Source organism: Vicia villosa, unplaced genomic scaffold (assembly GCF_029867415.1).
Source record: "Vicia villosa cultivar HV-30 ecotype Madison, WI unplaced genomic scaffold, Vvil1.0 ctg.002029F_1_1, whole genome shotgun sequence".
Lineage (NCBI taxonomy): Eukaryota > Viridiplantae > Streptophyta > Magnoliopsida > Fabales > Fabaceae > Vicia > Vicia villosa.
In genome coordinates this window covers 263,912-278,587 of record NW_026705818.1, presented here as the reverse complement: position 1 = coordinate 278,587, position 14,676 = coordinate 263,912, and positions in this window count along the sequence as shown.

Sequence of the window (14,676 nt, the reverse complement as noted above, 5' to 3'; positions counted from 1 at the left end):
CGATCACTCTAGTCCTTTACAATTTAATGTAAACAAATTCTAAGAGTATTACAATTGCTTCTTAAAAGCGATAATCACAAACTGTGATATTTCTCTTACAGATTTAAGCTTAGACTCACTAAAGTATTACAACAGTAATGTAGTGAGGTTGAAGATGAAGTTTGATAGCTTTTGAGTTGAACAGCGTTTCAGCAAGTTAATATTCACAGAAATTGTCAAGAATTTGTAACCTTGCTTCTCATCAGAACTTCATTTATATAGGCGTTTGAGAAGATGACCGTTGGGAGCATTTAATGCTTTGCGTATTCCGTACAGCATTGCATTTAATGTTTCACTGTTTTGTCAACTACCTCGAGCCTTGCATTTGCTGTGACTACTGACATTGCCTTTAATAGCTTCTAACGTTCCTTTTGTCAATAAGCGTAGCTTGCCATCTAGTACTTGATTCTGATTTGTTCTTTGTAAATACTACGTTGAATATCATCAGAGTACAAATAGCTTGGTGCAGAGCATCTTCTGATCTTCTGATCTTGATATGCTTCTGAGCGTGATTCCATGACTTCAGTGCTTCTGCTTCTGAACTCACGTTCTTCTGATGCTTCTAATAGACCATGTTCTGATTCTGCTTGACCATCTTCTGATGTCTTGCCAGACCATGTGCTGAAGTTGCATACTGAACCTTCTGAGTCAAAGCTTCTTAGCGCTGATTTGTGCATACTCTTTATATATTTCCTGAAAAGGAAATTTCATAGGATTAGAGTACCACATTATCTTGAGAAAAATTCATATACATTGTTATCATCAAAACTAAGATTATTGATCAGAACAATTCTTGTTCTAACAATCTCCCCCTTTTTGATGATGACAAAAACATATATAAATGATATGAATTTGCAATCAGAATAACAGACGGCAAAAGACAATTACACAGTTATAGCATAAGCATATAAACATAATGTGACTGTGTCTCCCCCTGAGATTAACAATCTCCCCCTGAAATTAATACTAGAAGAATTTTATAAATAAAAGACTTCCCTGAGTATTTCAGTAGAGACGTTCACATATGCTTGAACTTCAGAACATTCACTGCTTCTGATTTCTGCTTCCATAGGACAGCTTCAGAACATTGAATTTCTTTAGATCCTCAGAACATTCACAGCTTCTGATTTCTGCTTCCATCGGACAGCTTCAGAACTTGAATTTCTTCTTACATCACTTCATGCTAGATTGTATCAGAACATTTGTTGAATGTACCAGAGCATCATCAGAGCATCTCTACATCCTGAAATGTTACAGAACAAAACTAAACGACAAAAGTCAGCATGAATGAATCAGAACATAAAATATGTTTCAGAACACATAATATGTATCAGAGCCATATAAGCCATATAGAATGAATCAGAACATATTCTATCATCAGAATATCTGAACATTCTTCCTTCTTGCTTCTGATTCTGAAGCTTCATAACACTCAACTTGCTTCAAGAATCCATGAGCATATTCCTTTTACAGAATTTGCGATTCCTCATGATTTTGCTTCTAATGTTGAGCTTTCAATCCTGCAAAACAACTTAGAAAGATATGAAGCTTGCAGCTTCTGTTAGTAATGTGGGAGCTTTCTTCCCAGCAACTGCTAATATAAATCAAATCATTTATCACTATTTCTCCCCCTTTTTGTCATAACATCAAAAAGAATGTAAAAGATTCAGATGTAACCACAGGACAAATGGAAAGAGAACCAAATATTCATTGATAAAATAAGCAGAAGTACAAGAGTTATGCAGAAAACAGATGCAACAAACAAACAGAAAACAACTAAGACACAAAGACTAAGATCCTAGATTTGACAAAATCTTGGCTAGTGTCTCATGGATCCCATTGTTGCTCCCAGTCTGCCTTGCCCTGAATGCTCTGAACTCTGCATTAGTCTCATCTTACCTATCCAGACGAGAAGCCAGGTCATTTTGATTCTTCTGCATGGCCTCCAAAGTTCGCACCAGATAGGAGGGTTCACCAGAAGAAGAAACTTCCAGACTTCTGTTGACTGGCATATCATTCTCCACTGCTGCTTCCATGGTAGTCTCTTCAGGGAGATCATCAGAATGTACCACCACATTCTCAGCAGGATGATCTTCTGAATGAGAACAGTCAATCTCTTCAGCATCTTCCATCTCTACATCTGAGTCAGACTCAGAAATAGCTTCAGCATATTCAGGTTCTGGGAACTCAGAATTTCCATCTTCCAGGGCTTGAAGAATGGTTGCAAGATTTGTTGGAGAAGGAGGACCAGCAACAGCTGCAGGATAGACCACTTCTGGAAAGTCCATATCAAGAGCACTTTCAGAAGGGTTCATTCTGAACCAATTGAACAGCCCCTGAAAGTCACCAGTCAGAACCATGAACTTTGGTCGCCAGACCACAAGAGTTCTGCAGGGATTCGCTTCCAGTTCTGCAAGGAGCCTTGCTAATTCAAGCTCATCAATGAATTTTTTCTCTTCAAAGCAGAATCGGCCACTACAACTAGTAAACCAAAAATCTTCAGCATCCCTTAGAAACCTTTTAGGTCTTGGAGCAAGATATTCACAAGAATCCTGAAGGGCTTTAAAGGCAACATCAGACATGAATCTAAAGGACCGCCAGATCTTTCGCATTGCTTCATCATCTATTCCACCATGATGAGCTGCACGAAGGACTTCCACACCTCTATCTACAAGCTGCTTTACAATTGTAAAGCGTACACCAATACTGTAGGGACGACGAGGTTTGATTTTGTGTAGACCAAAATCTGGTTTAAGTATGGAGTAGGGCTGCGGATCACGGTTAAGTGGAAAAAGGAAATTTTCTACGGTTTCTGAAAAATTATTTAGTGAGGTGGAGGGAATGGGTTCATTATTTTCAGAAGGAGGAGATAGAGACGAGGGTGAAGATGTTGTGAGAGGAATGACAGTTTGGAGGGGTTGTATGTCAAGAACAGTGGGTTCAATGACTTGGTCAGATACAGTGTTTATTTGAGAAGGAGAGGGAGGAATGAGAGCATGGACAAGAATGGGTGATTCTGATGGGACTGTTTCTGTTTGGTTTAGAGGTTCAGAAGGAGGGGCAACAGATATTGGTGCAACTTCTGATTGATAAGCAGGTGCAGAAACAGGTTCAGAGAAGACAATACCTTTAGAAACATTCTGAAGAGCAGCAAGTTCAGCTTCACGGCGCTTCTGCTTCTTGGATTTCTTCTCTTCCACTACCTTTGCTTTTCCAGAAGCAATTTCTTTTCTTCTGGCAGCCATTCGACTGTCTTCTTCCTTTTCTACAGCTTCTGAGGCAACTTCTTCCTCCTCACTATCAGTCACAATTGTTAGAACAAGATTTGTTCTTATCAATTATCTTAGTTTTGATGATAACAATAATATGAATTTTGCTTAAGATAATATGGTACTCTAATCCAATGCAATTTCCCTTTCAGGAAATATATATAAAGAGTACGCATAATTCAGCGCTCAGAAGTTGTATCTCAAATGGTTCAGCATGCAACATCAGAACATGGTCTGGCAAGACATCAGAAGATGGTCGAAGCAGAATCAGAACATGGGTCTATGGAAGCATCAGAAGAACATGAGATCAGAAGCACTGAAGATCAGAAGATGGTATCACGCTCAGAAGCACTTCAAGGTCAGAAGATCAGAAGATGCTATGCACCAAGCTGTTTTTGACTCTGATGATATTCAAACGTTGTATTCACAAACATCAGATCAGAAGGAAGTACAGGTGGCAGACTACGCTGACTGACAAAAGGAACGTTAAAAGCTACTAAAGGCTACGTCAGTAGACACAGCGTGAACAAGGCTCGAGGTAGTTGACAAAAGCGTATAACATTAAGTGCAATGCTGTACGGAACACGCAAAGCATTAAATGCATTCAACGGTCATCTTCTCAACGCCTATAAATATGAAGTTCTGATGAGAAGCAAGGTTAACGATTCTGCACCAAAAACAACTTATATCAAACTTGCTGAAACGCTGTTCAAATCAAAACTCAGAATCTTCATCTTCATCAAAGCTCACTACATTGCTGTTGTAATATTTTAGTGAGATTAAGCTTAAACGTTAAGAGAAATATCACAGTTGTGATTATCGCTTTTAAGAAGCATTTGTAAACTCTTGAATAGATTACATTAAGTTGTAAGGAACTAGAGTGATCGTGTGATCAGTATACTCTAGGAAGTCTTAGCAGTTGGCTGAGCAGTTTGTAACTAGAGTGATCGTGTTGATCAGAATACTCTAGGGAAGTCTTAGGAGTGAACTAAGCCTAGAGTGATCGTGTTGATCAGTAGACTCTAGAAAAGTCTTAGAGGGTATCTAAGCAGTTGTTCCTGGAGTGATCAGTGTGTGATCAGAAGACTCTGGAAGACTTAGTTGCGGACTAAGTGGAAAACCATTGTAATCCGTGCGATTAGTGGATTAAATCCTCAGGTTGAGGTAAATCATCTCTGCGGGGGTGGATTGGAGTAGCTTCGTTAACAGCGAACCAGGATAAAAATAATTGTGCAATTTATTTTTATCGTCCAAGATTTAAAGTCACACTTATTCAACCCCCCCCCCCTTTCTAAGTGTTTTTCTATCCTTCAATTGGCATCAGAGCGCCGGTTCTAAGGTGCAAGCACTTAACCGTGTTTAGAAAAGATTCAGGAAGAGAAAAACGCTTCATTTAAAAGATGGCTGGTGAAACTCCGACAAATCCACCTGCATCTACATCTGGCTCTGCTGAGCAATACAACGGTAACAATGGTTATACTAGACCGCCGGTATTTGATGGTGAAAACTTTGAATACTGGAAAGATAAACTGGAAAGTTACTTTCTGGGTCTAGATGGTGATCTATGGGATCTTCTAATGGATGGTTACAAACATCCAGTAAATGCCAGTGGCGTGAAGCTGTCAAGGCAAGAAATGAATGATGATCAAAAGAAGCTTTTCAGGAATCATCATAAATGTAGAACTGTTTTGCTGAATGCTATCTCTCATGCTGAGTATGAGAAGATATCTAACAGGGAAACGGCCTATGACATATATGAGTCCTTGAAAATGACTCATGAAGGAAATGCTCAAGTCAAGGAGACTAAAGCTCTAGCCTTAATCCAGAAGTATGAAGCCTTCAAGATGGAGGATGATGAAGACATTGAAAAGATGTTTTCGAGATTTCAAACTCTGACTGCTGGATTGAGAGTTCTTGACAAAGGATACACCAAGGCTGATCATGTGAAGAAGATCATCAGAAGCTTACCCAGAAGATGGGGTCCTATGGTGACTGCATTCAAGATTGCAAAGAATCTGAATGAAGTTTCTCTGGAAGAGCTGATCAGTGCCTTGAGAAGCCATGAAATTGAGCTGGATGCAAATGAGCCTCAAAAGAAAGGTAAGTCTATTGCATTAAAATCTAATATCAAGAAATGCACTAACGCTTTTCAGGCCAAAGAAGAAGATCCTGAAGAATCAGAATCTGAAGAAGAAGATGAACTGTCCATGATCTCCAGAAGGCTAAATCAACTCTGGAAGACCAAGCAAAGGAAGTTCAGAGGCTTCAGAAGTTCAAGGAAATTTGAACGTGGAGAATCTTCTGATGAAAGAAGATTTGACAAGAAGAAGGTCATGTGCTATGAATGCAATGAGCCTGGACACTACAAGAATGAATGTCCAAATCTTCAGAAGGAAAGTCCCAAGAAAAAGTTTCATAAGAAGAAAGGTCTTATGGCAACCTGGGATGAGTCAGAAGATGATTCAGAAGATGAGCAGGCTAACTGTGCGCTGATGGCGACAGAAGATGACGGATCAGAATCTACATCAGAATCAGATTCTGAAGAGGTATTTTCTGAACTTACTAGAGATGAGTTAGTTTCCGGTCTAACTGAACTTCTGGAACTCAAGTCTCAGATTAGTCTCAAATACAAAAAGCTGAAAAAGCAATTTGAATTTGAAACAAAGAAGCTTGAGTTGGAGAATTCTGAATTAAAAGAAAAACTTTTAAAATTATCCAATAATGTTGGATCTCCTTCTGATTCAGAAAAATCCACTCCTAGTCTAAACCATATTCTGAAAGGATATGATTTAAGTTTCAGGAAGTTCTTATCTAGAAGTATTGGCAGAAGTCAGCTAGCTTCTATGATATATGCCGTATCTGGAAACAAAATAGTTGGCATTGGCTTTGAGGGTGAAACCCCATACAAACTTGAACCTGTTGATGAAATGAAAATTACATACAAGCCATTGTATGATCAGTTCAAGTATGGCCACTCTCATGATATTAGGCACACTTCACATGCTCAAAATTTTCACATAACACACACCAAGAAGCATGTGACACAACCTAGGAAATATCATGAAACTCACATTAAAAAATATCATGCTGTTCCTCCTATTGCTTATAATGTTAAACCCAAGTTCAATCAGAACTTGAGAAAATCTAACAAGAAAGGACCCAAGAAAATGTGGGTACCTAAGGATAAGATTATTCCTATTGCAGATATCCTTGGCTGCAAGAAGGACAAAGCACAACATGTCATGGTACCTGGACTCTGGATGCTCGCGTCACATGACAGGAAGAAGGTCTATGTTCCAAGACCTGGTGCTTAAGTCTGGAGGAGAAGTCAAGTTTGGAGGAGATCAGAAGGGCAAGATAATTGGCTCTGGAACTATAAAGTCTGGTAACTCTCCTTCCATTTCTAATGTACTTCTTGTAGAAGGATTAACTCATAACCTCTTATCTATCAGTCAATTGAGTGACAATGGTTATGATATAATCTTTAATCAAAAGTCTTGCAAGGCTGTAAATCAGAAGGATGGCTCAATCCTATTTACAGGCAAGAGGAAGAACAACATTTATAAGACAGATCTGCAAGATCTTATAAGTCAGAAGGTGACCTGTCTTATGTCTGTTTCTGAAGAGCAGTGGGTCTGGCACAGAAGATTAGGTCATGCTAGTTTGAGAAAGATTTCTCAGATTAACAAACTGAATCTGGTCAGAGGACTCCCTAATCTGAAATTCAAATCAGATGCTCTTTGTGAAGCATGTCAGAAGGGCAAGTTCTCCAAACCTGCATTCAAGTCTAAGAATGTTGTTTCTACCTCAAGGCCATTAGAACTCTTGCACATTGATCTGTTTGGACCAGTCAAAACAGCATCTGTCAGAGGAAAGAAATATGGATTAGTCATCGTAGATGATTATAGCCGCTGGACTTGGGTAAAATTCTTAAAACACAAGGATGAGACTCATTCAGTGTTCTTTGATTTCTGCATTCAGATTCAATCTGAAAAAGAGTGTAAAATCATAAAGGTCAGAAGTGATCATGGTGGTGAATTTGAGAACAGATCCTTTGAAGAATTCTTCAAAGAAAATGGTATTGCCCATGATTTCTCTTGTCCTAGAACTCCACAGCAAAATGGGGTTGTAGAGCGAAAGAATAGGACTCTGCAAGAAATGGCCAGAACCATGATCAATGAAACCAATATGGCTAAGCATTTCTGGGCAGAAGCAATAAACACTGCATGCTATATTCAGAATAGAATCTCTATCAGACCTATTCTAAATAAGACTCCTTATGAATTGTGGAAGAATAGAAAGCCCAACATTTCATATTTCCATCCTTTTGGATGTGTATGCTTTATTCTGAACACTAAAGATCATCTTGGTAAGTTTGATTCCAAAGCTCAAAAGTGTTTCCTTCTTGGATATTCTGAACGCTCAAAAGGCTACAGAGTATACAATACTGAAACATTGGTTGTAGAAGAATCAATCAATATCAGGTTTGATGATAAGCTTGGTTCTGAAAAACCAAAGCAGTTTGATAATTTTGCAGATTGTGATATTGTTATATCAGAAGTTGTTGAGCCAAGAAGCAACGCATCAGAAGCAGAGCTCCTCAGAAGCAAAGAACCAGAAGATCAAGTATCAGCTTCTCTGGAGGATCTAAGTATTTCTGAAGAACCATCTGTCAGAAGATCATCCAGACTCATCTCTGGTCATTCAGAAGATGTCATTCTTGGAAAGAAGGATGATCCAATCAGAACAAGAGCATTCCTTAAGAACAATGCAGACTGTCAATTAGGTCTTGTATCTTTGATCGAGCCAACTTCTGTTGATCATGCTCTAGAAGATCCAGACTGGATAATTTCTATGCAAGAAGAACTGAATCAGTTTACAAGGAATGATGTTTGGGATCTTGTTCCTAGACCAGATGGATTCAATATAATCGGCACAAATTGGGTCTTCAGAAACAAGCTCAGAATGAGAAGATGAGAAATTCTTACGTATGAGTATCCTTTGATATGAAATTTTTTTAAGAAGTTCTGATAGAAATCAATTAGAAACTGTGATTCAGTTATTACTAACGTTTCAGTGTCTAAGTTGATTCAGAATCTCTCTAAAAGCAAAACAGCTGTAACTGGCTATCCAGATGGTAAACACGTGTTCACTATTCCTGGACTAGCGTGCGTGCAGTTGAGGGGACGTCTACTTAGGTAACTGTGCAAATCACGTCTTTTGTCATTATTATCTCTCCTCATGTCACGTAACATTAAATGCTTTTCATCATTTACTCTCTTTCAGTTTTTTTTATATACTCTTCAAACGTTTCTTTTCCCTCTCATATTTCTCTCTCTCTGCATTCGGTTTCTTTTTCATCTCTCTCTTTTCATATCATAAACCCTAGCAGTTTCCAATATCTGAAAATTCATCATGAATCCATCGTCAAGCTCTGGGAATCAAGACAATGATAGGAAACAAAAGAGAAAGGCATCTGCTGAACCAGAAACCAAACCTAAAAGAGTTAGGATCTCCTATGACCCTCTCAAAGTATATCAACCCTTTGACGGTCCCCGTCAATCACCTCCCTCTTCAAAGACCTCCACCACCTCTTCCTCCTCATTCATCCTCTCGGAACCACCTTCTTCACCATCTGATATCTCCTCTCCTTTAACCCCTCCATCAGATATTTCTTCATCCCTCTCATACCCTTTTCCCACCAGAACACCTAATCCCTATAGTATTGTTCTTCCCGACTCAAGGTTCACTGTCAACCCTCCAACCCCTACCACTCAAACATATCTGGAGCTTTTACATGCTGATGTAAATGGCTGGTTGGAGATTCTAGGTGCTGCTCACCTTAATCATCTGGATGAGTATGCTACAAACAACCTCTGGAATACCTTTCGTCAGGATTTTCTGGATAAGGCTACAGACACTCAGAGAAGGATTATGTCTGAAGCTCCTGGTGTTCGTGGTCTCCGGTTGGAAGTTGGTGAGAGCAGCCACCACTGTCTCATCAGGAACAGAAGCGTTCTTGAAGAGAAGATACCTGCAGATGAGTTGGAAGAAGAAAATCTCTGCAGAGATATCGTGGTGTGGAAACCCCGGTCTTCTGTGCTCTGGTTTCCTGTGCTGACTGGAGACTTTCAGTGGCTGTTCAACTGGTTCAGAATGAACCCTTCTGAAAAAGCACCTCTCATGGTCTTTCCAGTAGTGGTTTATCGTGCTGAAGTTGCTAGTCCTACTCCTCCAACAAACCTAGCAGCTATTCTTCAAGCATTGGAAGATGGAACTTCTGAGCTGCCTGAACCAGAATATGCCAAGGCTCCTTCTGAGTCAGACTCAGATGAGGAAATGGGAGATGCACAAGCTGAAGATCTTCCAGAAGATCACCCTGCTGAGATTGCTGTCCCTCTGGGCAGAAATACTGGTGCTTCTTCTTCTGGTGAAACCTCAGCTCTGATGGAGACCTTGGAAACTCTTCATCAGAATCAAGCTATGCTGGCTTCTCGTTTGGACGCGCAAGAAGCAGCCAATGCTGAGTTTCGTTCCTTCATGACAAGGCAAGCTACAAGCACTGACGGGATTCATGATGTTCTGGCGCGGATTTTGCGTAGGCTAGGATCTTAGGATTTGGTCTTTGTAGTTTCCTTTCCTTGTTGCATCTGTTTTCCTGCATTCCTGTCTTGTAAACCTTTTTGATTATCAATGAAAAAGTTTCTTTGATTCTAGTGATTCTATTTGTCGTTTTATACATCTAAATCTTTTTAAATTTTCTTTTTGATGTTATGACAAAAAGGGGGAGAAGATAAATGATAAATGATTTGATTAATCTATCAGTTGCTGGGTAAAGGCTCCCACACATTCACTAACAAGAACTGCAAGTTCTATATGGTTTAAGTGTTTTGCAGGTATACAGAAGTGAAGTGAATCTTCAGAAGCAAACACTAGAAGCAAAACCATAAGAAGCGTTATTCTGTAAAAGGAATAAGCTCTTGGAAACTGAAGCAAGCTGAGTGCTGTCAAGCTTCAGAGATCAGAAGCAAGAAAGAAGAATGAATCAGAAGCACTGATAATAGAATTTGAATATCATTGTCTATCCTGTTCTGACAAAATTCTATTTGCTATGATACATATAATGTTATGGCTCTGATACATTATTTGCTCTGATACATTATTTCAGCCTATATGGCTCTGATACATATAATGTGTTCAAACATACATTTTATGTTCTAACTCGTTCATGCTGACTTTTGTCGTTTAGTTTTTGTTCTGTAACATTTCAGGATGTAGAGATGCTCTGATGATGCTCTGGTACATTCAACAATGTTCTGATACAAATCTAGCATGAAGTGATGTTGGTAGACATTCAAAGTTCTGAAGCTATCCGAGGGAAGCAGAAGTCAGAAGCTGTGAATGTTCTGAAGATCAAAGAAATTCAAGTTCTGAAGCTGTCCACGATGGAAGCAGGAATCAGAAGCTGTGAGTGTTCTAAGGATCTAAAGAAATTCAAGTTCTGAAGCTGTCCAATGGAAGCAGAAGTCAGAAGCTATGAATTCTCTGAAGGCAGAAGCTTATATGATCGTCTCTACCGAAATAATCAGGGAAGTCTTTTATCAAAGTTCGTCGAGTATTTATTTCAGGGGGAGATTATTTATCTCAGGGGGAGATTGTTAATCTCAGGGGGAGACATATTCATATGCTTATGCTATAGCTGTGTAATTTGTCTTTTGCCGTCTACTCTTTCTGATCGCAAATTCATATCATTTATATATGTTTTTGTCATCATCAAAAAGGGGGAGATTGTTAGAACAAGATTTGTTCTTATCAATTATCTTAGTTTGTATGATAACAATAATATGAATTTTGCTTAAGATAATATGGTACTCTAATCCAATGCAATTTCCCTTTCAGGAAATATATATAAAGAGTACGCATAATTCAGCGCTCAGAAGTTGTATCTCAAATGGTTCAGCATGCAACATCAGAACATGGTCTGGCAAGACATCAGAAGATGGTCGAAGCAGAATCAGAACATGGGTCTATGGAAGCATCAGAAGAACATGAGATCAGAAGCACTGAAGATCAGAAGATGGTATCACGCTCAGAAGCACTTCAAGGTCAGAAGATCAGAAGATGCTATGCACCAAGCTGTTTTTGACTCTGATGATATTCAAACGTTGTATTCACAAACATCAGATCAGAAGGAAGTACAGGTGGCAGACTACGCTGACTGACAAAAGGAACGTTAAAAGCTACTAAAGGCTACGTCAGTAGACACAGCGTGAACAAGGCTCGAGGTAGTTGACAAAAGCGTATAACATTAAGTGCAATGCTGTACGGAACACGCAAAGCATTAAATGCATTCAACGGTCATCTTCTCAACGCCTATAAATATGAAGTTCTGATGAGAAGCAAGGTTAACGATTCTGCACCAAAAACAACTTATATCAAACTTGCTGAAACGCTGTTCAAATCAAAACTCAGAATCTTCATCTTCATCAAAGCTCACTACATTGCTGTTGTAATATTTTAGTGAGATTAAGCTTAAACGTTAAGAGAAATATCACAGTTGTGATTATCGCTTTTAAGAAGCATTTGTAAACTCTTGAATAGATTACATTAAGTTGTAAGGAACTAGAGTGATCGTGTGATCAGTATACTCTAGGAAGTCTTAGCAGTTGGCTGAGCAGTTTGTAACTAGAGTGATCGTGTTGATCAGAATACTCTAGGGAAGTCTTAGGAGTGAACTAAGCCTAGAGTGATCGTGTTGATCAGTAGACTCTAGAAAAGTCTTAGAGGGTATCTAAGCAGTTGTTCCTGGAGTGATCAGTGTGTGATCAGAAGACTCTGGAAGACTTAGTTGCGGACTAAGTGGAAAACCATTGTAATCCGTGCGATTAGTGGATTAAATCCTCAGGTTGAGGTAAATCATCTCTGCGGGGGTGGACTGGAGTAGCTTCGTTAACAGCGAACCAGGATAAAAATAATTGTGCAATTTATTTTTATCGTCCAAGATTTAAAGTCACACTTATTCAATCCCCCCCCTTTCTAAGTGTTTTTCTATCCTTCAACAATCATTCTTCTTCTCTTCTTCTTCTCAGCAACTTTTTGAACAACAACAACTTTAGATGCCTTTTTCTTTTTCTTTTTCTCAACAACAACATCTTCTTCCTTTTCTGCTGTTTTCTCAGACGCTGCTTGTGATTCAACTATAGCTTCAAGTGTAGCAGAACTGTCAGTAGCTACAGGAACAACTTCTGTAAGAACTTCTTTATCCTGACTACCAGAGGAACGGTCAAGCTTCCTTTTAGTCCTTCTTTCTTTGTTGACAACAGCTTTTTGAGCAGGTTCAGGGCTTCTTCTAAGTCAGCAGCTTTTGAAGAAGGAGCTCTTTTCCTTTTGCCTTTTTCAGGGACAGTTTGGACAGCTTCTTCATTGAGAGAGTTGAGATACCTTGTCCTAACTTTTGGAATCTCATTTCTGAAGAAGGATTCAAATTCAGCAAGAATAGGATCCCTTCTGTCTTCAACTCCAGAAAGAGGCTTAGGAACGTTCTTTATAGAACTGATTACATTCATCTTTCTCAAGGTAAGAGCATTCAAGCAGCTTCCTGAGCAAACTGCAAGATCTTTAATGGTTCCTTCTGATTCCATACTTTCCACAATCTTGGAGTGGACCAGAAGATTTGTAAAGATTCTTCCAAACGGAATGATGTAGCTCTTTTTCGGTTTGAAAGTATCCCTAGATTCTTTCACAGCCTTACACATGTGTTTGAAAATGATGTGAATAACATCAACTTTCTTCTGGGTAGCAATACAATACAGAATGTATTGTTGCTCCTTGTTCACATAATCAGCAGAGTGGGTTGATTTCCTGTGATAGAAAAACCCCAAGAGAATCTTTGTCCAGATTTGATAAATGAGCTTCAAATCTTTAACAGGCTTGTTGTATTTTCCTCCATCATAGAGAGTGGATAGAACGTCATCCCAGTCTTCTCTTTTATTAAGTTCAAAAGCTCCTTCAGCGGTTCTGAGATCAAACATCATTCTCAGAATTGCTTCTGTTACCACCACAAATTTTTTATGAACAAAAGATAGGATGGAGGTAGGAGTGACGACGGCATGAATCCAGAATTCCTTCACTAAATCTGGGTAAGTATGACCACAGAACTCAGCAAAAAGTGATGTCCATCCTTGAAAAATCATGTCCTCCTTAAGACGAAACTCATGTTCTTCAAGACTGTCAAAATCAACCATGAGTTCACAGATAACTTCCAACTTGTCTTTAGGGATTGAGCAAGTGATGACCGGAACCAACGGTTGTTCTCCTACGCGAGGATGAATGGGTGCAGAGGGACCAGCATTGAGAGATGATGAGGCAGCCATTTGAGCAACTTTGAGAGAAGAACAAGAACTTGGTTTTCGCTTAGGGTTAGAGAAAAGAGAGAACAGATTGCAGAAATGCATACACAAAGGAAAATGAAAAGAGAGCGAAAAGAAACCCTAAAAGAATTTGAAATGAATTTATAGACACGGATTTGAAAAGACAATGTAATGCATTTTATGACAGTGAACAGTTGCAAAATCAAATAAAATCAATTGCATTGAATGAGGAATGACGTTAGGTGAGAGAGTGACTTCTGAAACGATTTACACAGTTACCTAGGAAGACGTCCTTTCAGATGCACGCTTTTACCTGTAGCCAACACGAGTTTACAGCCAGAAGATACCAGATTACAGCTGTCGTCTTGCTTTCAGATGCTGATGACAACAAGACTTTTAGTTTTTAGCTTCTGAGAGCAGATTCTGATTCTCACTTTTTAAGAACGCTCTGGTTCTTATTGGATCATCTTTCTTTCCAATAATGACATCTTCTGAGTGAGCAGATGTGAGTCTAGATGATCTTCTGATAGTTGGTTCTTCAGAAATTCTCAGATTTTCCAAGAATGCAGCAACCTGATCTTCTGATTCTTTGCTGTTTAGGTTTTCAGCTTCTGAGACTTTTCTTCTTGGTTCTTCAACTTCTGAGATATCAATATCAATATCTACAAAATTTTCAAACTGCTTTGGCTTTTCAAGACCAAGCTTATCATCAAACCTGATATTGATTGATTCTTCTACAACCAATGTTTCAGTATTGTATACTCTGTAGCCTTTAGAGCGTTCAGAATATCCAAGAAGGAAACACTTTTGTGCCTTAGAATCAAACTTACCAAGATGATCTTTAGTGTTCAGAATAAAACAAACACATCCAAAAGGATGAAAATATGAAATGTTGGGCTTTCTGTTCTTCCACAATTCATAAGGAGTCTTATTTAGAATAGGTCTTATAGAGATTCTATTCTGAATATAGCATGCAGTGTTTATTGCTTCTGCCCAGA